General features: G+C 45.4%; 1 protein-coding gene and 1 pseudogene across 1 annotated transcript in view; one reads left to right on the top strand and one right to left on the bottom strand.

Annotated features, from left to right (window-relative positions):
• Nucleotides 1-21818, top strand: part of EFNB1 (ephrin B1) — a 107292-nt gene that overhangs the window by 14064 nt on the left and 71410 nt on the right. The window lies entirely within an intron of this gene.
• On the bottom strand, nt 10971-13298 carry LOC148213979 (uncharacterized; annotated as a pseudogene).

Here is a 21818-nt window from a genome sequence, read left to right as displayed (position 1 = left end):
GGAGGTGGCCAGTGACACTACTCAAGCCAAGTGTGCAAAGATGTTGTGAATCTGAATGGAGAATGAGAGGAGATGCACAGGAGCCAATCACTGTAGAGGATTATCCAAAGTGTGGTTGTATTTCTACAGAAAGTGATGGCTGAACTGCTTGACTTTAGAACAGTCTTTATATCTTGTAGTAGATAGTTAGGTTGCTGGTTATCAAAACCCTGCTTTGCTTTCTCATGCACAGTGAAGTTCAGGAAGTGCTGAAGCATGACCTGTTTTTTTCCCAGATGCAGTAAGATAGAAGACAAACAGGAGAGAAACTGAGTTAGCCTCCAGAAAGGAAAAGGGGATTGAATAAATCATTGGAGGACCAGTCTATCGATGGCTATTAGCCTTATAATTTAACGTTTTTCTCAAGTCTGCAAATAGCTGTTGTAGGAGGACAAGTAAGAGAAGGGTGTGATTTCACCTCTTGCTTACAAGCATCTGGTTGGCCATTGCGAGATACAACAGGGCTGACTAAGATGGGCTTGGTTATGGCAAGGCAACAGTGTGCGTAATTGAGCATCGTTGTGCTGTGGATACTTGAAATGCTCCACTTACAATCGAGTAGTGCAGCTTCTCAACCCCCAAACTGAGGCAAGTGTTGCTACTTAGGAAGAGACTACACCAAGGGGTGTGTGTGTGATGGCATTACTTAGCCTGAAGGAGAAGGAGAAAGCCATATGGCGTTCCTTGCTGACTTGCGTCTGAGCTTCGTCTTATCACCTGCCAATAAAATACTTTATCTGGGAGAAAGAAATTCAATACTGAAAAATGAGCTTAAAAGGAGCTTCCCTAATAAAAGTGGAAAGCCCCAAAAGGATAAATATGCAATTACTTGTGTTACAAAATATATACCATAATCACAGTGATTCATATAGGAAACCTAATAAAACCAGTATTGCTGGAAAAGTGTTGCCAGGGACTTCAAAGTGCACAACACACTTAATATAAGTGTAAGTGAAAAGTTCTTGGATGCGGAATCCATAATGAAAACAGTGATACATTTCCTAGCCAGCTGAGGGAAACATTTAGAAGAGCAACTTTAATCTGCTGTGGTTTCCTCATGTGCTGCTTTGGAGGAAGGGTGGCATCACCAAATATGTGCTGATGCACAGAAGAAGGTTAAAGTGATGAGAAATGCCACCCTTCAGAGCTGCATGGTGGCCTTCAGCCCCTTGCATTGGGTCCTTTGTCACAGGTTTTGGGGCCAGCAAATAGGCTTTTGAAAGAAATGTTCCCTATCTCTTGGTCTCTTTAGGATCAGGCTGGCTTGCCATGTTTAAAAGACTCACCTTTCGTCATTGTATATGGGAATGTCCTTGGGAGACAGGAGGAAGAGCCACAGACTGGACAACCATCAAGAAAAAGATATCTCAGTCCACAGGAGAGGGGGTGTGGGAAGTGTCTCAAAAGGGACCCTCCTTAGTTTTATGGAGAGGAGGGGAGAGATACCTTCAGCCTTGCAAGATTCTGTTAATGTAACCTTATAATAAAGATAGAGTTAGTACTCATAGTTATGCTTCTTGTCTGGACTACCTGGAAGGGCTAACATCCTCCCCTGGTCTTTTTGTGGCTTACCACACCTGCATTTTAAGGGGGATATTTTATTATATTTTTGGACCGCTGTAATCAAGAACTAATCCTTAGTGGCTTGCAGTAAAAATGAAAAAATATAAAAATATACCATAAAATCCAAAAGTAATAAAGACCATCAGGGCAGACCCCAATCTCACTGGCAGTGACAGTTCTATTCTCACAGCCGTTTCAAAAGATGTCCTGCGGAAGATGTTCCATGAGGAAGGACATTGTTTCTGGCCCCCTGCCACTCTCCTCTCGTATGCTAACCTTTGAGCATCCCCAGCTAGGACAAGCCCTCAGGCAGGCTGATGCTTCGTGGAAGAGGAGGAGGTTCTGGAGATACCTGGGAGCCAACTTTGTCAGATAAAACTAGCATTTCATAGGTTCAACTTAGCACAGACAGGAGGGATGACAAGTTCTGTGAATATGGCAGTTTGGTTAATGGTGTTTCCTATAATCCTTGCCCTGGATGCCCTCTAAGTAGATGCTCTAGATGCCATCTTCTCTTCCTGCCCTGGTTAGGGCATGAATTCCTAAGCTTTTCCCAGCTCCCCCCCCCCCCCCACAAGCCATGGTGGTTGAAATCCCGATACTAGCAGCCAAGGAAGTTCCAACATTAGTCCAAAGGTAAGGACTAGGAGCTCAAGAAGGTGTCCTGCGAGACAGCAAGGCAGGTGGTCTGTGAGGAGAAGCGCCCATCTTTAGCTGCCTGCCCCTTGAATTTCCAGATGCAGTAGCCCTCCAGCTTTATGCAGACAAGGAACCTCACTGTCACTCTGCCCTTTGTGAGATGTGCACTCATCTTCACCTCAGTCTTGCATGCATGGAGTTGTCACCCCTCAGGGTATCTGGGGGCAGTGAGCCCTTGACAGCCCTTTTCTGGAGTTGTCTGTTCATTAAGGCAGTGTGGGAGGGGCAACGGAGAGCTGCCTGACTAAGTGGTGGAAAGGTTGTACTGGTGGAATGGGGGTGGCAGGGCGCCCCAGCTTAACGGCAGTTGGCCCCCCTTGCTCTTGGGGATTGCTGAGTGTGGGGAGACCAGTGTGGGGATGATCACTCTTCCGGGGATGACAAGACAACCCCTTTCAACAGGCTCCTCCTCTCCTGCCAAAGCCTTGGACTCAGGAATGCCAGAGCAGAATGCAGGCAAGAATGCCTGCAGCTTGCAGGTGGCTGCCCCACTTTAAAATTGGCATTCACGTCTGGAGGAGGGGATCACAGGGAGGGCAATTCTGTAACACTGTTGTAAGGGGCAGATGTTTGAACGGAGGCTGGATGAAGGAAGAGCTGTCACAGCTGGAGTCCCTGTGGCCACCAGAGACCCAAAAGCCATTATCCAATTGTGTTTCATGTGACAGGAGGGGAGTTCATGAAATACATGACTGGAGAGTAAGCTTATTAACACCTTTTACACATTGAACAAAAAGGCTTCTCTAGGTATTCATGCCTTATTTATTTATTTCATCATCTTTCTGTAGCCGCCCATCTTACAAAATGTGACTCTGGGTGGCATACAATAAAAAAAAAATCATAAAATGAACAATATTAGAAAACATTCCACAATTAAAAACACCAATATTATTATTAAAGGGCTAAGAGAGACTATTTGATGTTGCAGGCAATTTAGCTTCCTCATTAGTTCACCATTTCCTTGAGATCCCCAAGCCTGTTGACACATCCACGTTTTGAGGGACTTCCGGGAGGATATCAAGGATGGGGCCAGTCTCCCCTTGGGGGGAATGAGGTTCCACCGAGTGGGTGCCCTGGCAGAAAAGGCCCATCTCCTGGGTCCTGCCAGTTTTAACTCCTTAATAGACGGGACCCACAGCGTACTTCTTCTGCCAGATGTGATGGGACGGGCAGATGTAATCAGGAATATAGTCAAATTATTAACATTTAAGTCACTTCACTTGATAATAGGAAAATGGGAAATCCAGCTTAACACTTACGTATAGACCTCATTTCTAAATAGTCTTCCAAAAGGGACTTCAGCAGTAAAATACTTCTTCAGCTATAGAAAGAGAAGGATTTAAACTTTATTTCATTTTAAGGTAGCATTGATGTAAGTGAGTAGAATTCAGTTTTAACTTTTGCTTTGGTGGCCGCACCAATTACATTTTGGACCACTCAAGAATCCAATACAGCTTCTGGTCAGGATCATAAAATTGGAGTATCATTATGTTGGAAATGACCTTAGAGGTCATCTAGTCCATCCCTGTTCTACATGCAGGCTCCATTAGAACATCTCTCATCGATGATTAGACCTGTGGCTGGCCTTTCCACTGGATAAAGGATAAAGCCATTATGCTTGGACTTAGCGGGAGACAGCGCCTCCTGGTGGCCTTCCTCATCCTGCCCTAAGAGTTCTGAAGTTGCCCATCCATTTGCCTGCACGTAAACTTTGCTTACATTTCCTTGAGCCTGCTACCCCGAGACTGAGGTGACATCTGAGCTGTTGAAGGTTGCAGAGCAGGGAGGCTTCCTGGAGGTGCCCTGCATGCTCCTCCAGGCCCCATCTGCTTCACAGATGCTCAGTGCACAACCTGAAGGGCTGCATCCTGATCTGCCAGCTGGTCTGGATCTGGGTTGTGGTCCTGGTCCTTTGGGGAGGGTGGGGCAGTGGCTCAAAAAGCCACCCATGGCAGAGCCTGGTGGGGAGGTGGCCTTGAGCTTCCCTCTGCTGCTGTCGTGCCGAGCAGGGGATCCTGAATGAGTTTCTGCTGCCAGCCACTCCTGGGGAAGCCCGGATGGATGCATGTGTGGGTGTGTGGGGCTTGGGAAGGAGCCCTCCCAGGTCCCTCTGTTGAAAGAGGTTTGACAGGTAATGAGCACTCGGCCCTTTCAGAGACAGCCTTCCTGCGTGGCCCCGGGCTCGTGTGGTCTGTGCGGGCTTCCTTTGTGTCGAGACGAGCCCCAGCAGAGGACCCCCTCCCGAGCCCCTTCTGGGTCTGGATATGATGTCCACTTGGTTTGAGGGGCTGCCTGTGATAGTGCTCGTGAGCTACAGTCTCCCCCTGCGCTCTCCCAAACTGAGAGCAATATGTTCCCTCCCTCTCCCAGGCTCCCCAAGTTGAGGGGCCTTGAGCACTTCCTCAAGGCTTACTGATTGGGAGCAAGAATGGCTGGCGCTTTCACAGGGCACTCTGAACGATCAACACCTCCTTGCCTGGCCCTGTGCTCTGGATTTGTAGCTCCTTATAGGAGCCCAGAGACCTGACTCCAGAGCCCTGGAGGCCCCAGCATTCGTCCTCACCCCACCTGCTTTGTGCAGGAATCCCAATGAAAGCAGCCCAGAAAGATGGTTGAAACACACCCCAGGGAAGGGGAGCCCCACACCTCTCTGGGAAACTAGCTCCACTATCAAAGTACTCTACCTCCCCAACCTTTTAGTGGAATCCGCCTTATGGTAAATTAAATCTGATTCCAGGGCCTGCGTTCTAGAGGAAGAGAACAGATCTGGTTCATGTTCTCTCAGGTATCAATAGATGCTGGGCATCTGGGCCCCAGTAGCAGGCGGAGGGGGATATCACAGTGTAGGTTGGTGGCTTATTTAATGTTTTGTGCAAAAAACAAGCCATGACTTTATTTGAGCACATTTCTGGCCTGGGCCAATTAATTATTTTAGCAATCAAATTAAAAACTGCTGTCAAACAGGTACAGGCTAGTCTGGCTAAATGCATCACTGTGTAGTGTTGCTTTGTGGAACAGTGAGGTCCAAAACTGAGGCAGCACTGTGTAAATGTTGCTGTAGTTCGTTTGGGAAGTGGTGATTCAGGAGCATTGTCTTTTACTCTGCCAAGAGTGCTGCGGGCAGGTTGTCTCACCGTCTGGGAACATCAGTAGGACCTTCCTCACATGCAATTCTGCTGCGGCCACTGTGAATGAAACCCGCCCAGTCTAGGGCAGAAGGTGAGGTTCAGTTTCCCGCAAGCGATGACCTGGATGTGGCAAGTGTCTGTCTGTCTGTCTCTCCCTCCCCCCCCACCCGCTGCAGCTGTAAGGCTGGTGCTGTGCTGAATAACGCAGGTGCCTGGCGAATTCCATGCGTTCAGCAGCTGTGTGTGTCTCCTGGACGTGCTGGTGTGGCTGGCGGGCCGAGGGGCCCACAGGGGCTGCCTTCCCTGGGTTTGCGAGCTTTGGGGTCTAAGTAGGGGAGGCCCTTTAAGTACTGGCTGCTGTTTGTGCCCAACTGTGTCCAGACTGGGAGAAAATTTGGGTCTGATAATGACTTCGTTGGATGAGTGGTCTTGGATTGTGATTAACTGCTTTTTTTGTTTCAGATGTAAAGACAAACCACAATCGTTTGTGGAGAGTGGAATAAGGGGAAGCCTACTGCTGTGGCTGCTAACCTTAAGAATTTATATCCAAATCATTGGAACTATTTCCTTTTGTTGGTACACAATGGTTTTATAAACAGCATTTTGTATTCCAAAATCAGTTTGAAAATCAAGTGATATTACGCAGAGTGCCATCTTCTGTATGGTGCAGTGTAGTCTAAAGAACATGCTGCTTATAAATGTGGCCCCAGCTTAAAATAAAATATTTTGGTTTTGACTTCCAGCTAGATGACATGAATTCTCAATAATTGGGTGCAATGAGAAACTGTTTGAAGAAGCTGTAAAGCCTGGCCTAAAAAAGAGATGGCAGAGGAGACAGACAATCCAGTGCACATAACATGTGACGCCTCCCCCCCTCCCCAGGTCCGAGCCAAAACACGACCCTGCCTTGCCTGTGGAGCTTCGTGGAACTGTGGCCAGTGCAAGGCTTTGTGGAACTGGGGGGCGGGGAGGTGTGAGTGTTGGCTTGCTGTTGTGTGGTGCTCCCTGGTGACAGGTGGTCATCTCGGTTTCCTCTGAAGTGGCAAACTCCTCCCAGAGTGGTTTTGCTGCCTCGCCTGGATTCAGTCCAAAAGCCTAAACCAGCTTGATGGGGCTGGTCTCTACTTCTTTAGCTCTCTCTGCAAGAGCAGACAAGAAGATACCCCAAATAAAATTCTGGAACAAATATTTCTTTCACCTTTCTGCCTTCTGATGGACCCTGAAAGCAGTGCACATCCAATTTTTTTTTTTAAAGGATTGCAATGATTTAAAAAGTTTTGGGGAGTTGGGAGACCAATGATGGAAATGTCCCCTCCATCCTTAGATGTGCTGATATACAATTTGTACTAATCATGCCAATTTGTGAATCCTTGAGAACAGCAACATGTTAGGTGGCTTCTGTAGACTTGCTGTGTGATCCAGTGCCATCACTTCCTTTCTCCTGGGTGGAATAGCTTTCATTGGCCTCAACCAGATGTATGGGGGTGGTGGCTTAGGTTTTCTTCCCTCCTCCCTCCTTACACCTACACACTTCCTCCCCCTCCTCCTGGCTGTGCTTGTTTTCAGCTTAGGGAAGGGTTCCTTGAGAAGACCAGCTGTTTTCCCCTAGGAATAATGGGTGGAAAGCCACCAGTCAGCACCTTTTATCCTGATAATCCGGCAGTGTGCCTTGGAGAGCAGGCAGTTTCCCCTGCATTGTGTAAGAGGAAGTTCTGTGGAGGGAGATTCCCTTGTTTTTTGGGGGGGGGGTCAAAACTGAAATTTGCAAATATTTAGGGAAGGCAAATTGTAACTGAACTGTCGGCTTCTTTATCGGCTTTCCTTTCTCTGCTCTGTGAAATGAGGGGAAAGAACCATTTCACTGTCCACCATCCCCTGGGTATAGTCAGAACCTAAAATGGGCTCCCATCAGTTCTGTATTAGATGCCCAAATATAAGAAATATTCACTGCTTCTTTAAATCCCCAAGTTAAGCTCTTCCCTGACCAGCAGCATGTCTTTCTTATGACAACCTGCTTCAGGACGAGTTCTGGCAACCCCAGTTGCTCGGGAAGGGGCCAACTGGGACCCACTGTCTTTTCTCCTGAGGCTGGATGGAGTTGACTCTGGAGTGGCTGACACCGGTTGCCCCCTTTGACCAAGAGACAGTGGGTATGTAGGTCCCTGTGGTGTGGATTAGGTCCAGGGACAGAGGCAGCTTTGTGGTGACATAGGGATATGAACCAGGGTCTGCTAGAGCTCAAGATGGTGTTCTCCTCCTCAGCCCAATGTGGCTTTTGCTTCTCATGCCCAAAGTGCCAAGGCCCATTCCACACCAGTCCATGGTTGATATGAGGGGGAAGTGACCATACACTGCATGCACAATTATTAGGCAAGTTGTATTTTTGAGGATGAATTTCATTATTGAACAACTACAGTGCTCTCGGTCAATCCAAAATGTTAATAAACCTCAAACCTGAATATTTAAGAAAGGAAAAGTGAGGTTTTGGCTTTCTTAGGAGCATATCGATGTGTGCAGAATTATTACGCAACTAAATGAAAAACGAAAATTCCCCCATCTCACTCCATTATTTTCATCTGTTAAAGTGAGAATAATAAACTCAAAATGTACAAATAAACATTTCTGACAATTCAAACAAAAAATCAATGACCAATATAGCCACCCTTCTTTGCCATAACAGTCATAAGCCTTCCATTCATGGAGTCTGTCAGTCTCTTGATCTGTTGACAATAAGCTTTCTGTGCAGCAGCAACTACAGCCTCCCAGACACTGTTCAGAGAGGTATACTGTTTTCCTTCACCGTAAATCTCCAGTTTGAGAAGGGCCCACACGTTCTCAATAGGGTTTAGGTCAGGTGTGGAAGGGGGCCATGTCATTATTCTTTCATCTTTAAGGCCTTTACTGGCTAGCCACACAGTGGAGTACTTCGATGCATGCGATGGAGCATTGTCCTGCATAAACATCATGGTCTTCTTGAAAGATGCAGACTTTTTCCTGTACCACTGCTTGAAGAAAGTGTCTTCTAAAAACTGGTAGGTTTGGGAGTAGATTTTGAGTCCATCTTCAACCCAAAAAGGTCCAACTAGCTCATCTTTAATAATACCAGCCTATACCAGTACCCCACCTCCACCTTGCTGGTGTCTGAGTCGAAGTGGAGCTCTGTGCCCTTACTGATCCAGCCACGGTCCCATCCATCTGGTCCGTCAAGAGTCACTCTGACCTCATCAGTCCATAAAACCTTTGAAAAATCTGTCTTCTGATATTTCTTGGCCCAGTCTTGCCGTTTCAACTTATGTATCTTGTTCAGTGGTGGTCGAGTTTCAGCCTTCCTTACCTTGGCCATGTCTCTGAGCACTGAACACCTTGTACTTCTGGGCACTCCAGGTAGGTTGCAGTTCTGGAATATGACGGCACTGGAGGATAATGGGTTCCTGGTAGCTTCACATTTGATTCTTCTCAAGTCTTTGGCAGTTAATTTGCATATTTTTTTCTCAAAACATTTCTTGCGACCCTGTTGACTATTTGCAAAAAAACATTTGATGGTTCTGTCGTCACGCCCCAATATCTTAGCAATTTCAAGAGTGCTGCATCCCTCTGAAAGACTTTTTACAATTTTTGACTTTTCAGAGTCAGTTAAATCTCTTTTTTGGCCCATTTTGCCTGAGGAAAAGAAGCTGCCTAATACTAATGCACACCTTGATATAGGGTGTTGATCTCCTTAGGCCACACCCTCCCTCATTACACAAACACACATCACCTGATATGCGTATATCCAGTAAGCATTCAGGTTTATACAGCTTGAAGGTAGAAAATATGCATAAAAACGATGATATGGTCAAAATACTCACTTGCCTAATAATTGTGCACACAGTGTAGATTTGTTTTCACTCTGGTTCTTCAAATCACGGTATAGAGCAAGTGAAAGTGCCTGAGACAAATGGGTCTGCTGCTCTGAGGGTAGGAGGAAAACATGAGAAGATGCTTCATAGCTACAGTGGGGCAAAAAAGTATTTAGTCAGCTACCAATTGTGCAAGTTCTCCCACTTAAAAAGATGTGAGAGGCCTGTAATTTTCATCATAGGTATACCTCAACTATGAGAGACAAAATGGGGAAAAAAATCCAGAAAATCACATTGTCTGATTTTTAAAGAATTTATTTGCAAATCATGGTGGAAAATACGTATTTGGTCAATATCAAAAGTTCATCTCAGTACTTTGTTATATATCCTTTGTTGGCAATGACAGAGGTCAAACGTTTTCTGTAAGTCTTCACAAGGTTTTCACACACTGTTGCTGGTATTTTGGCCCATTCCTCCATGCAGATCTCCTCTAGAGCAGTGATGTTTTGGGGCTGTCACTGGGCAACACGGACTTTCAACTCCCTCCAAAGGTTTTCCATGGGGTTGAGATCTGGAGACCGACTAGGCCACTCCAGGACCTTGAAATGCTTCTTACAAAGCCACTCCTTCGTTGCCCGGGTGGTGTGTTTGGGATCATTGTCATGCTGAAAGACCCAGCCACGTTTCATCTTCAATGCCCTTGCTGATGGAAGGAGGTGTTCACTCAACATCTCACGATACATGGCCCCATTCATTCTTTCCTTTACACGGATCAGTTGTCCTGGTCCCTTTGCAGAAAAACAGCCCCATAGCATGATGTTTCCACCCCCATGCTTCACAGTAGGGGTGGTGTTCTTTGGATACAACTCAGCATTCTCTCTCCTCCAAACACAACGAGTTGAGTTTAGACCAAAACGTTCTACTTTGGTTTCATCTGACCATATGACATTCTCCCAATCCTCTTCTGGATCATCCAAATGCTCTCTAGCAAACTTCAGACGGGCCCGGACATGTACTGGCTTAAGCAGGGGGACACGTCTGGCACTGCAGGATTTGAGTCCCTGGCAGCGTAGTGTGTTACTGATGGTAGCCTTTGTTACTTTGGTCCCAGCTCTCTGCAGGTCATTCACTAGGTCCCCCCGTGTGGTTCTGGGATTTTTGCTCACCGTTCTTGTGATCATTTTGACCCCACGGGGTGAGATCTTGCATGGAGCCCCAGATCGAGGGAGATTATCAGTGGTCTTGTATGTCTTCCATTTTCTAATTATTGCTCCCACACTTGATTTCTTCACACCAAGCTGCTTGCCTATTGCAGATTCAGTCTTCCCAGCCTGGTGCAGGTCTACAATTTTGTTTCTGGTGTCCTTCGACAGCTCTTTGGTCTTGGCCATAGTGGAGTTTGGAGTGTGACTGTTTGAGGTTGTGGACAGGTGTCTTTTATACTGATAACAAGGTCAAACAGGTGCCATTACTACAGGTAACAAGTGGAGGACAGAGGAGCCTCTTAAAGAAGTAGTTACAGGTCTGTGAGAGCCAGACATCTTGCTTGTTTGTAGGTGACCAAATACTTATTTTCCACCATGATTTGCAAATAAATTCTTTAAAAGTCAGACAACGTGATCTTCTGGATTTTTTTTCCTCATTTTGTCTCTCATAGTTGAGGTATACCTATGATGAAAATTACAGGCCTCTCTCATCTTTTTAAGTGGGAGAACTTGCACAATTGGTGGCTGACTAAATACTTTTTTGCCCCACTGTAAATGGGTAGGCAAACCAGTGTGGGAATGGGCTGTCCTGATGGTCTGCAGAACTGCACCTTTTCAAGAAAAAGATGAGTTCCCGTGCAACGCTCTCTTTCTTTCTCTATATATATTGCAGTGGAGGTAGTAATAAATTGACAACTCCCAGACCCATCCAATGCCGCAGGAACAGACAGACCCAGAGCCAATTCCAGAATGCTGCAAACTCTTCTTGTGGAAATACCTTGGGCCCCACTTGGGATGCTGTCCAATTTCGCGCCCAGGGTATAAATAGACCAAAGGGTCAGCCCTGCTGGAGAGGGACCAGTTTGTCACGTCCTCTGTTGACTTACAGAAAGAGTTCTTGGCGCTTACATCTTTTGATTTTTGGCTGATGGCAGGATATGCTTGCCTTATGCTTCCCTCCTCTCCCTTCGTGGATATGTAGTGTGGATGCAGCCATGGTTTTCATTTTCTCTTCCTCCTTTGAAGGATGATGAAAAAACTGTTGAGAAGGTCCTCTCCAGGATGGGATAATGCACACATTTCCTGTGACATGTTAGCTGTTGAAAGAAGGACAAGCCATTGGTCCAGAGTTGCTTGAATTGGATCTTGGGTTTCTGCCTTGGTCGGCTTCTGTCAAAATGACATTGAACTTTGGTTTTCTGGTGTAGTTACAGAAAGAGGCCTTCCTGAAAGTTATCGCAGGGAGGAAACAGAAGATATTTCCACGAACATGTCTTTTTCTGGGTGGCAAAATCCCACAGTTTTCTAGAGAGGGAGCCCGATTTCATGCATGCTGGAAGGCCCTTCTCTGCTGCAGCCTTTGGGGCCTCCCATGCGTGGATCTGTGCTGGGGTTTGTCTCTTCTCCTTTCCCACAGAGGTGAACTGCATTCCTCGTTGTAGGGCTGGATGGGGTCCCTCCCTCCTTGCCTGCCTTCCACTGCACTGCCATGTTTTCCTCCTGCCAAAGCAATTCTTTGTCCTGGAACCACAAAATGCAGTTTCTTTCTCCCTTCTGGTTTCTCAAGGGGTCGAGGAAGGAATAGAAGCTCTGTCAGAATAAGCTGCCTTTCCTTTTCCCAAGAATGAATCAAGAGGGGCAAATTGCCCTGGGAAGCAGACAGGTTGCAGGGTTGACCCTTAGGAAGCTAAATCAAAATAAAAAAACTAAGCTTAGTTAAGCCTGGGAACGGATCTACTCCCCTCCGGTCATTTACTACTAGACATCAGTTTCCTGTTGGACCCGGGGCTGTCTCGTGGCAAGTAGGGCCTGGCCCAAGAGCTCCTTTAAGGAATCCAGAGCCAGGAGCTACCCCACCTTGGCATGGAGGCACGTGTGAGCGTATGGCTTTCTCTTGACCTTCTGTGGGCTTCACGAGCCTCTTGAATGAAGGGGTTCGGGAGAGTAGAGATGCTTGGCTTGGGGGCTGCTTTGACAATTCACATAGCTTGATCCCCATTTGCATCTCATCTTCTGCTACCTCATCTGCAGTTGTAGTGTTGGAAAGAACCTTGGAGATGATCTAATTGAACCCACTGCCCAGGGCAGCGTCCCAGCTTCTGTTTGAACATCTCCAGGGCAGAAGAATCCACTGCCTCCCAAGGAGGTCTGTCCCATGGCTCTTACTTGATTGTTCCTGATCTACTGTTCTACTGATCTACTGTTAAAACAACAAGACTAAATATTTTAGGTGCAGTATGACTAGTGCAGAATAGAGAGGGACCGTCATTTTTCTTGATGTTAACACTGTATTTCTGTTGATGCATGCTAGGATTACATTTGGCTTTTTTTGCAGCTGCATCATTTTGTTGGCTCCTGTTCAGCATGTGGTCCACTCCAAGTCCTATACTCATGCCTTAGTTTCTTCCTACCTGAAAGTAGGGTTTTACATTTCTCCTCACTGAAATTTATTCTGCTGATTTTTGCCTGTGGTCAAGAACCTCCTGACTTGATACTGTTCTCTAAGATGTTTGCTCCTCCACCCTACCCCTTTGTGTTACCACAATCAAATCAAACCTTTATTACAGTCTTTAGACCAGAGAACACAACAATAAAATACATAATCCTGTAATTATTATTAATAAAATAAAAAAAGACAGTTCTCCTTTCTTGCAGGGGGCTGAGGAACAGGAGTGGCTGGGCCCTCTCTTTATTACCTGTGACTGTCCCAGCATCCTCTGTGAGTAGCAGGGCCAGCTGGTTGCCTTCTTCTGAGCTTGGATGATTTCTGGGGCCTCCTTTTTCTGATATGGAAATAGATACTTCAGGTGAAAGGCTCTGGTCATCATGGGGGTACCTGATGACAGGTTGCATTATAAGGTTCTACCATGATAAGACCCCACTTTTTCTTATTCAGAAAAGTAGAACTTGTTGAACTTGAAACTAGACACCCATATGTCTAGTTTTTATAATAATAATATTCACAAATCACAAATAATATTATTTGTGATAGCTATAAAAATTGATGGGCACAAGAATCAGAAGTGATGGTATTTATACTTGCAAGTAAGCATTTTAATGACTGAACCAAAGAAGAAAATGCCGGAGAGGGGCATGTCTGGAAACACTCTGTGACAGTAAGCCATTGGTTCTTCCACATCCTCTGTATGTGTCTAGATCAACAAGTGCCAGCTACTGCAACTGAGTTTGGGAGCACAAAATTGTGCTACAGCATTTCATGTCCCAGGAGATGCATTTAAAAGCTTTGACTTTTTCTCCGACATATCTTTAGTGAGCTTTTTCAGCAGCTGAAAGCATCACACAGGTTTTTCAGCAAATGGTTCTGAGAGATCCCCAACAATCTCACAGCTTAGAAGCTAGATGTTTCTGCGCCTGAGGATGGACATTCTGAACCATTTGTTTTAATTGCTAACTTTTAATGGTAGTAGTGTCACCTCTTGGCAAATTTATCCACAAAATCTAATAAATGTGTGCAAGTTTATAAAACGGATCTGCTTAATACACATACAGTCATAGTATTCAGTGCACATCCAGTTGTAGGCAGCGTTTAGGCATCCCTAGTCATATTTATGCCATGTGGGTTTTAGTGGCCTGGCCTGGCTGCAGCCATTGGATAGAATAAAGGGAGAAACAGCAGCTGCCCTGTCACAAGGCCTGGTAGCTGCCCTGAGAGAGAGAGAGAGAGAGAGAGAGAGAGAGAGAGAGAGAGAGAGACTGTAGTAATTGCCACTGTAACTGCTGGGTATTAATATGCCCAAAGTAGGATAATTTATGTCTGATCATTTGTGCCTCAGGTGAGAACTCTGGGTTGATTTGTTCGATGATCCCTTGGTTTTGTTTTCCTGGCTGTCCACAGTATTCTCAGGAGTCTTCTCCAACACCAAATTTCAAAGGTGTTAATACTCTTCCTATCCTGCTTCTTAGGTCTCCTTGCCTACACTGCATGTTTGAGATTTCCCCTTAGATTTTCAGTAATATTTAAGTCTAGGGATGATAAAAGTTGTTCCAAAATCTTTCTCTTTCCTTCCTGCATTTCATGGATTATTTGGAGGTATGTTTTGGATTGTTGTCTTGCTAAAATATCCAAACTCTCTTCAGCTTGCAGATGAAACTCGGCCTGGCTCTTGGAGTGCTTGCCCTAAGAGCATGATTGTGTGTCAATGTTGTGGCTGATGGGAGTCATTGAAGAGAAGATGCTATGCTGCTCATTCACCAATGGGAATGCTTTATGCACCTCCATGATCTGATCAGTCTTCAATAAAAGGTGAAAGGTTTATACAATGGCCTGACCCACATAAGGGGTGATGGCGTGCAGCTGGTCTGGGAAAGAATCTTGTCTGGTGTAAGCATTAGGTCTCTTCCTCCGCAGAGCCCTCTGGCTGTTTTCAGCAAGAATCCCATAATGAAATTGAGATCTGCCCGGATTTGCCAAGAAGGGTGTGTTTACACATTTCTCAGCCAGGTGAGGTTCTCTCTAACGTATAAGCTTTTTAGAAGTGGTTAGTACTTTGGAACATTGTCTACCTATGAGTCAGAGAGAGCCCTGGGAAGAGGAGACTTGCTCATTTTCTGCCAGATGGTGCAGAGATGAAGGTGTTGGACCAGCAGTAGGGAGACCTGGGTTCAGGTCCCCCCTCAACCTTGAAAATTCACTGGGTGTTTTTCTTTCAGCCCAACATACACTTCAGCATTGTAGTGCCTTTTGCTGCTTCTTGGACAGATCAGTGAATCAAATAAATAAGCAAGTTCCTGCATCTCGGAAGTTGAGTGGGGTGGAAAACATCCTCTAGTTTCTTGCTCTTCTGTCATGTGAGTTAGGCTTCCTTCTAGCAATATCTGATGGCTGGACTTGCACAAATCCTTGTTGCTTTTCTTTGAATCCTTCTTAAAGTATGTTGCCCCTGAACCAGACAAGATATGTGAGATGAGTTTTGACCAATTTCAAAGCACTACATCCTGTGATTCAGAGTTGGGAGCTATACTTCCATTGTTGTAGCCTAAAATTGCACTTGCCTCTTTGCAGCCACTCAGTTACTATTTCCATTTTTTAAATGCCAGCTAGGTATCCCTCATCCTATACAGTACATTTGTTTTTTTTGTTTTTGAAGTGAAGAGCGTTATATTTATCTCTGCTGAATTTCATGCTGTTACTCGCAGGCCTCTTACTGTTACCCTACCAAAATTATTTTGCATTTTATTTCTGTCTTCTAGGGCAGTGTTTCTCAACCTTTGCAGTTTAAGATATGTGGACTTCAACTCCTGGAATTCCTCAGCCAGCATGCTGGCTGGAGAATTCTAGGTGTTGAAGTCCACATACCTTAAATGTGCCAAGGTTGAGAAACACTGCTTTAGGGTATTAACTATCCTATCTAATTTTGTTTCATCTGCACATTGGTTAAACATTCTTTCTATCTCTTAATCCCAGTTATTAATGAAACTGTTGAAGAATGTAGGGCCCGTAAACTTTGTACTACCCTGTTTAATAATTTCATTCCTTGATTAAAATAATTGATGAGCACACTTTGAATTTTGGTTTTCCAGTCAGCTATGAACCCACCTAAGAGGCATAAACCAGTGCTTAACAGTTGTTAATTAGAATGCCATAAGGTACTTCATCAAATGCTTTCCTGAAATCAAGGTATATTACATTGACAGAATTCCCATAAGAAATTACCAGATCAAAGAATGATTAGGTTTTCAGGAAGAAATGGTTCCATTCTGCTCTGCCTGTTCTGATCAGACCTCGTTTGCAATATTGTGCCTAGTTCTGAGTACCAGTTTCAAAAAAGATAGTAACAAATTGGAGCAAGATCAGACGATTGCTACCAAGATAGTGAAGGATCTTGAAACCAAGTCCTGTGAAGCATGGTTAAAGGATCTGGGTTCGTTTAGCCTAAAGAAAGGTAAAGGAGAGATATGACAATCTGAAGGATTGTCGCACAGAAGAACAAGTGAATTTATTCTCTGTTGCCCCAGAGGGCAGGACAAAAACCAATGGGGCTAGAAGTATAAGGAAGGAGGATTGGGCTAGAACTCAAGAGGAAGTTCCTAAAATTAGATCGTCATCATCATCATCATCATCATCATCATCTCAAGAGGAAGTTCCTGACTATAAAAGCTGTCAGTCAGTGAAACAGGCTCCCTCGTGAAATGGGATTCTTCAGATAGAGACTAGATGTCCATCTGCCAGAGATACTTTAGAGGAACAGGCTGCCATGTGTAATGGTGAGTTTTCCTTCATTGAGGTCTTCAGACAGAGGCTGGATGGTCATCTGTTGGAGCTGCTGTAGTGGATCCTGCCCTGAGCAGGGATTTGGAGTAGATGACCTCTACAATTCGTTCCAAATCTATGATCTTAAGTTTATTCTGGCAAGATTTGTTCTTGAGAAATTAAACTAATTTTTGGTAATCACCAGAGTGTTTTTTAGATGCTTACAGATGAATTTTTCTATGTTGTAATTTAGAATCTTCTCAGGTTCTCAAGTTCCAGGGAAGTCTTATGAGAGTTATTATCTCAGATTGGTAAGAGGCCTTAGGGGCTGCTTCTAAAACAATCAGCTGGTGCTTCTTCTTCATAAGAGAGATAGATCCCCTACCCTTTACACTGAAAGGACATGAGAAAAAGAACCAGAACTGTCCTACTCTACCAATAGAAGGGAATATGAAGATGCTGCTGAAGATGTTACCTAGCCGGGTAACGAAATGTTTGCAAGAAAACAACCAAGCTCAGAGATCCCCAAGGACTCCACTGTCCTGCTCTAATTTGCCTATATATAGGTTTATAATTTCAAAATAGAGTACTCAGCAGAATTCTTGTGTTGTTACTTATTAACTTTTTAATAAGTCTTATTCATCAATGCTCTGGGAGATTTGTCCTTGGGATTAATTATTTCCAGACTGACATACCTGTGGAGATTATTGATGTCAGACTGACTGGTCTGTAGTTTCCTTAATCTTCACCTATTCTCCAGGACTTTTCTTAGTTAATACTTAAAAATTTTGCCAGGTCTTCAGCCATGTCCTTCAATATACTCTTGTACCTGCAGATGTAAACTCATTCAAAGGAAATAGGAGTTCCCTGGCCATGTTTCTGTCAGTTTGAAGACTCAAGTCCTGCCCCATCATCCTGCTCTTCATAGTTGGTAGAACACACTCCTTCTTGAGGAGGACAGAACCAAAATAGAGATGAGTAGTTTTGCTTTTTCCTTGTTAACCTTTTGTTGTCTTCAACTGAGGAGCTGGTATGCTGGTTTATTCTTTTCCTTTTATTCTGAATGTATTTAAAGAAACCCTTGAGATTTTTAGCATCCTTTTAAATCTCAGTTAATTCTGAGTTTTAGCCTTTCTGGTACCATCCATACAATTCTGGTCTGGTACGTGTGTTTCTTTTTCACTTTGTGCTGAATTTGTATTTCATAAATCCTATCGTTTTATGAAAACCTACAATTGGAAAGGAGACCTTGTCTAATTTACCTCACTACCACCTTATTTTGCCCGTATGCAGCACTCCAGAGGATTGTCCCCACAGATGGCTGTGTAACTTCTTGAATACCCCAGTGAAGGAGAGCCTTCTGTTCTGTTACCCACTTTCTAGTTCATCTTAGGATGAAGGTTGTCCTGTTGTTCAAACAACTCCTGTACCTTGGAGTGTGTTAGATCTAGTTCTGTCATCTATAGCAGCAGGGAGGCATTACTACTTGTTTTATGCCATTTCTCCTCAATGGCTTTTCTCCCCACTTCTTTTCTCTGCTTGCTTTCTCAAAGAATCTTAGTTCCAAAAGCATCTTCTTGGCCCCCCCAAAGTATGAAATAAGTCTACATCCTTCAGGAGATGTGGGCTCAAAACTGAACACAGAACTGTGGAGTCCTTGGGGTTCTCTGAGCTTGGTGCACTGAAGATATTACCTAGCTGGGTAATGAAATGTTTGGAAAAAAACAACCAAGCTCAGAGAACCGCAAGGACTCCACAGTTCAACCCTGAGCTACGTATATTCTCTTTTATTGAACACAGAACCCCAGCTTGGTCTCAGGAATGGAACATAACCTACCAGTATTTCTATGGGGGACTTGGCAGTCCCACTCTGCACTCTGGCAAGTCTGAGGTTTTTGTTATCCTTCCCAGTTGATTAGGGTTTCTTCCCCCTCTTTGTCTGGGGCATTGAACTTGGAGGCTTGGAAGAAAAGGTGGCTGGCAGCAAGCAGGACTGGCAGAGAATGCCTGGGCATCACCGAGAAGCAGCTAGGCATGATTTTTCAGAGAACGGACTCCTCCATCTAAAGGATTTGTGCCCCACTCTTCCACCAAAAAAGACTCTCAGAGCAATATTCACATGAGACAAATCCAGGTTACCGTGTGGGGTGGCTCTTTCTCCTTCCCTGGAGGCTTTCCAACGGAGGCTGGGTCGGTGTCTCTCAGGGATGGTGGAGTGAGTCCTGCCTGGGCGGGGGTGGGCTTGATGGCCTCCTAGGCCCCTTCCAATGCCATGATTCTATGCTTGCCCTTCCTTTGCCAGCTCCACTGCCTTTTCAGTTCTTCAGGTTTTCCCGAAAGTGCTGTGAGGATTTTCAGAGTCTAGCCACCTTTCTGTTTTTCCTTTGGTAACCCTTCCTAATCTGAATGAAGAAGCCACCATCTTCCTCATCTCCCTCTTGATTTCAGCCCACGTGCAGCCTCACCACCCTGTTTTGCTGTAGGGAGCAGGCAGCTGCCTCCCCACTGCCCCCAGCTCTGTGCTTCCCCACATTCCTGATGATTTCCTGACAAATCTGGTTGCAGCTCTACATGTTGCGCCGTTAGTATTCTGACCAACTTTTGGTTTCTGATCTATGCTTTTTCTGAGGTATTTGGGTGTCTAATCTCTTTATATATAATCCTTTTTTTTCTTTCTTTGCAGTTGACTGTGGTTTCAAGAATTCTTGCCACTTTTCTGCTTCTGCCTCTGTTAGCATGTAATCATGAAATCCTACCTAGTATTTCTTTGCATGTCTTCATTTATTTTCTTAAATAATGCTTGGGCCATCATCACAATGGTAAAATTCTAGAATATTTATGTATAGGTGTTGTACTTTGATCCTGTGGAATAATAGTCTAGCTAAGCAGATACACCAGGGCGATATTCCCTGGAGGTTGAGGCTGCTTGCAAAATCCAGCAGTAAGAGGTTGACAGAGAGTGGATGAAAAGAAGTTCTTGCTGCACTAGACCTTCTTTTTCTCTATAGACAAATGTTGCGTCTTCAGCTGCATTCCTGTATGAAAATGGGTGTAATGGTTTTGAGGCAGAGCTCTGAAAGTTTGCTGTTGAGCACTGATAGGCTGCCTGGTGTGGTGGGCTTGCTAATTGCATGTGGAACTGGTTGCCTGGCACATTGGTTGCCCGGCACATTGCAGAGCAAACAACTGGCATATAACATTTCTGATGCCAGTAGTTGCAGGGAAGAGACCCAGAGGAGATCCAGGAAAATCTGTTGTGATTGACATGCTACACGGTGGAGGAACTGCCTTCCAATTCAGGAACCAGCAAGAGAGCAGGAACTTTCTTGTATCCTGGAGTGGTGCAGTGAGTCACAGAGGTAGTAGTAACCTCAGTGAGGCCAGGCTGCTCCAAGGCCATGCTAATCAGTGGCCCAGAGCTCTGGCCATGGCTTTTGGAGGATCTCCGTGGAACTGTAGCTCTGTAAATCAGGGTAGAAAAGGACTTCTGCAGCAAAAGTTACACACGCAAATGTGAACTGTGTGTCCGTAGGCTCCACATCCTACACATCCCACTCCACAACAGCAGTGATCTGTGCGGTCTGGCTGTTTGGGTGCTGACTGTGATGGCCCTCCATTCTGGAGAAAAGCGGAAAATCACAAATCAAATCTTGTGGAAGAGGAGTGTATTGTTCCCTGTGCTGTGGTGAAATAGGTGCACCCTCTTCGGCTTCCTTTCTTTCCCAACTTTTTGCCCAACTGATCTGGGGACATAAGGGGGGGATATAGCAGCGAAGGCAGCCGCGCTGTTGCTTTAAGAGAGGAAGAAAGTGTCAGCCATTTTACAGGAGAGCGGGGAGAGGCAGGGCTGCAGAGTTAACCAAAGATTCTCAACATCTGAGGTTACCAAGGCAACCCACTGATACTGCATTGATGCATCCTGTAAATCCATGTAGGTCCTTTGTCTCTGGGGGCCCTGAACAGACCTCATTTAATCCAAAATGCTATTTGAAAAAGACCCTAAAGTGCATTAGGAGTGGAAGAGAGGAGGGAACAAAAGCCACATTGTCACTGAATTGCTCAATGGGCCCTTTAGCCTCCGCACGGAGGTGGTGCCTTGCCTGCCCCCAAGCAGAGCTGAGGCCAGGGAGAGCTTGGGGTCCTCTATCCACCTTCATCCCAAGGCTTTCTTGGCCTGGAGCAGAGGTAGCTTTTCCACCCCCCACCCCCCATGTGTGTGTGGCCCTGGCCTCACTAGCCATCAAGAAGAGTAGGAGGGTTGGTAGGAAGAGTGGGGATGCTCCACCTCAGGTGGATGGATTGGAGGGTGGAGGAGAGCAGGATCAGACTTGGAAAACCTGGAATGGAATTCAAATGTACTTTCCCAAGTGATTCGAGGGTCAGTTTCCCCCATCCCACGTGAAAGTCAAACTGGTGAATTCATGAATACACCAGGTAGTATGAAACATGAGTGTTAATAGAAAAGTGCATTTCATCAGTTCTGTTCCTTGAAAGGCCCCATTGTGTTCCCCTTTGTCCAGTCAGCCTCATATTTAGTAACAACAGAAGCTTCCAAGGCTAGAGAAGCTGCTCCATGGGGAAAAGTGGTACCTGTGGAGATGATGCGCCTCCCCGAGAGCCCAAGAGTCAGCCTCTGGGTTTCAGTGCCTTCCTGCCTGTTGACTTAAGGGACTCTGGGTTGTTCTTGAGGCCCCATTCTGTTCATACAGAGCATCGGTAGCCCCTCTCTTGCCCTCTTAGCCCACCAATGCGCCTATGAACTGATGTGCCCCTGAATGCTTCCCCCGGAGCTAAAGTGGTTTGGCCTTTGTTCCCTTTTGTGGGGAAGGTGTTCTTTGGAATGGCCAGCCATTTGGGGAATAGGGAGGGACAAAGCGCTTGGAGGGCCCAGAGAGAGCTCTCTAGTTTCAACCCTGCATCAGGAATATTAAAAAGCACTTTGTGAGAAGGAATTACTATTGTTTCTATGAGTCTTATTGCAAGAAAAAGAAGGAAGATTCTGCCCGTTTCTCAGTTCATTAGGAACCCCCATGGCACTCAGGAGGTATAATTTTGCATGTGTTGCCCCCTTGCTCCTGCCTTGGTGCCATTGATGGTGATGCCAGCAGGCTCTGTATCGCAGCAGGAGTTCAAA

Source organism: Python bivittatus, unplaced genomic scaffold, assembly GCF_059951505.1.
Source record: "Python bivittatus isolate LINGU-HERP-01145 unplaced genomic scaffold, Pbiv_v1 ctg000790_np1212, whole genome shotgun sequence".
NCBI classification, from domain to species: domain Eukaryota; kingdom Metazoa; phylum Chordata; class Lepidosauria; order Squamata; family Pythonidae; genus Python; species Python bivittatus.
This window is presented reverse-complemented; position numbering and strand designations above follow the sequence as displayed.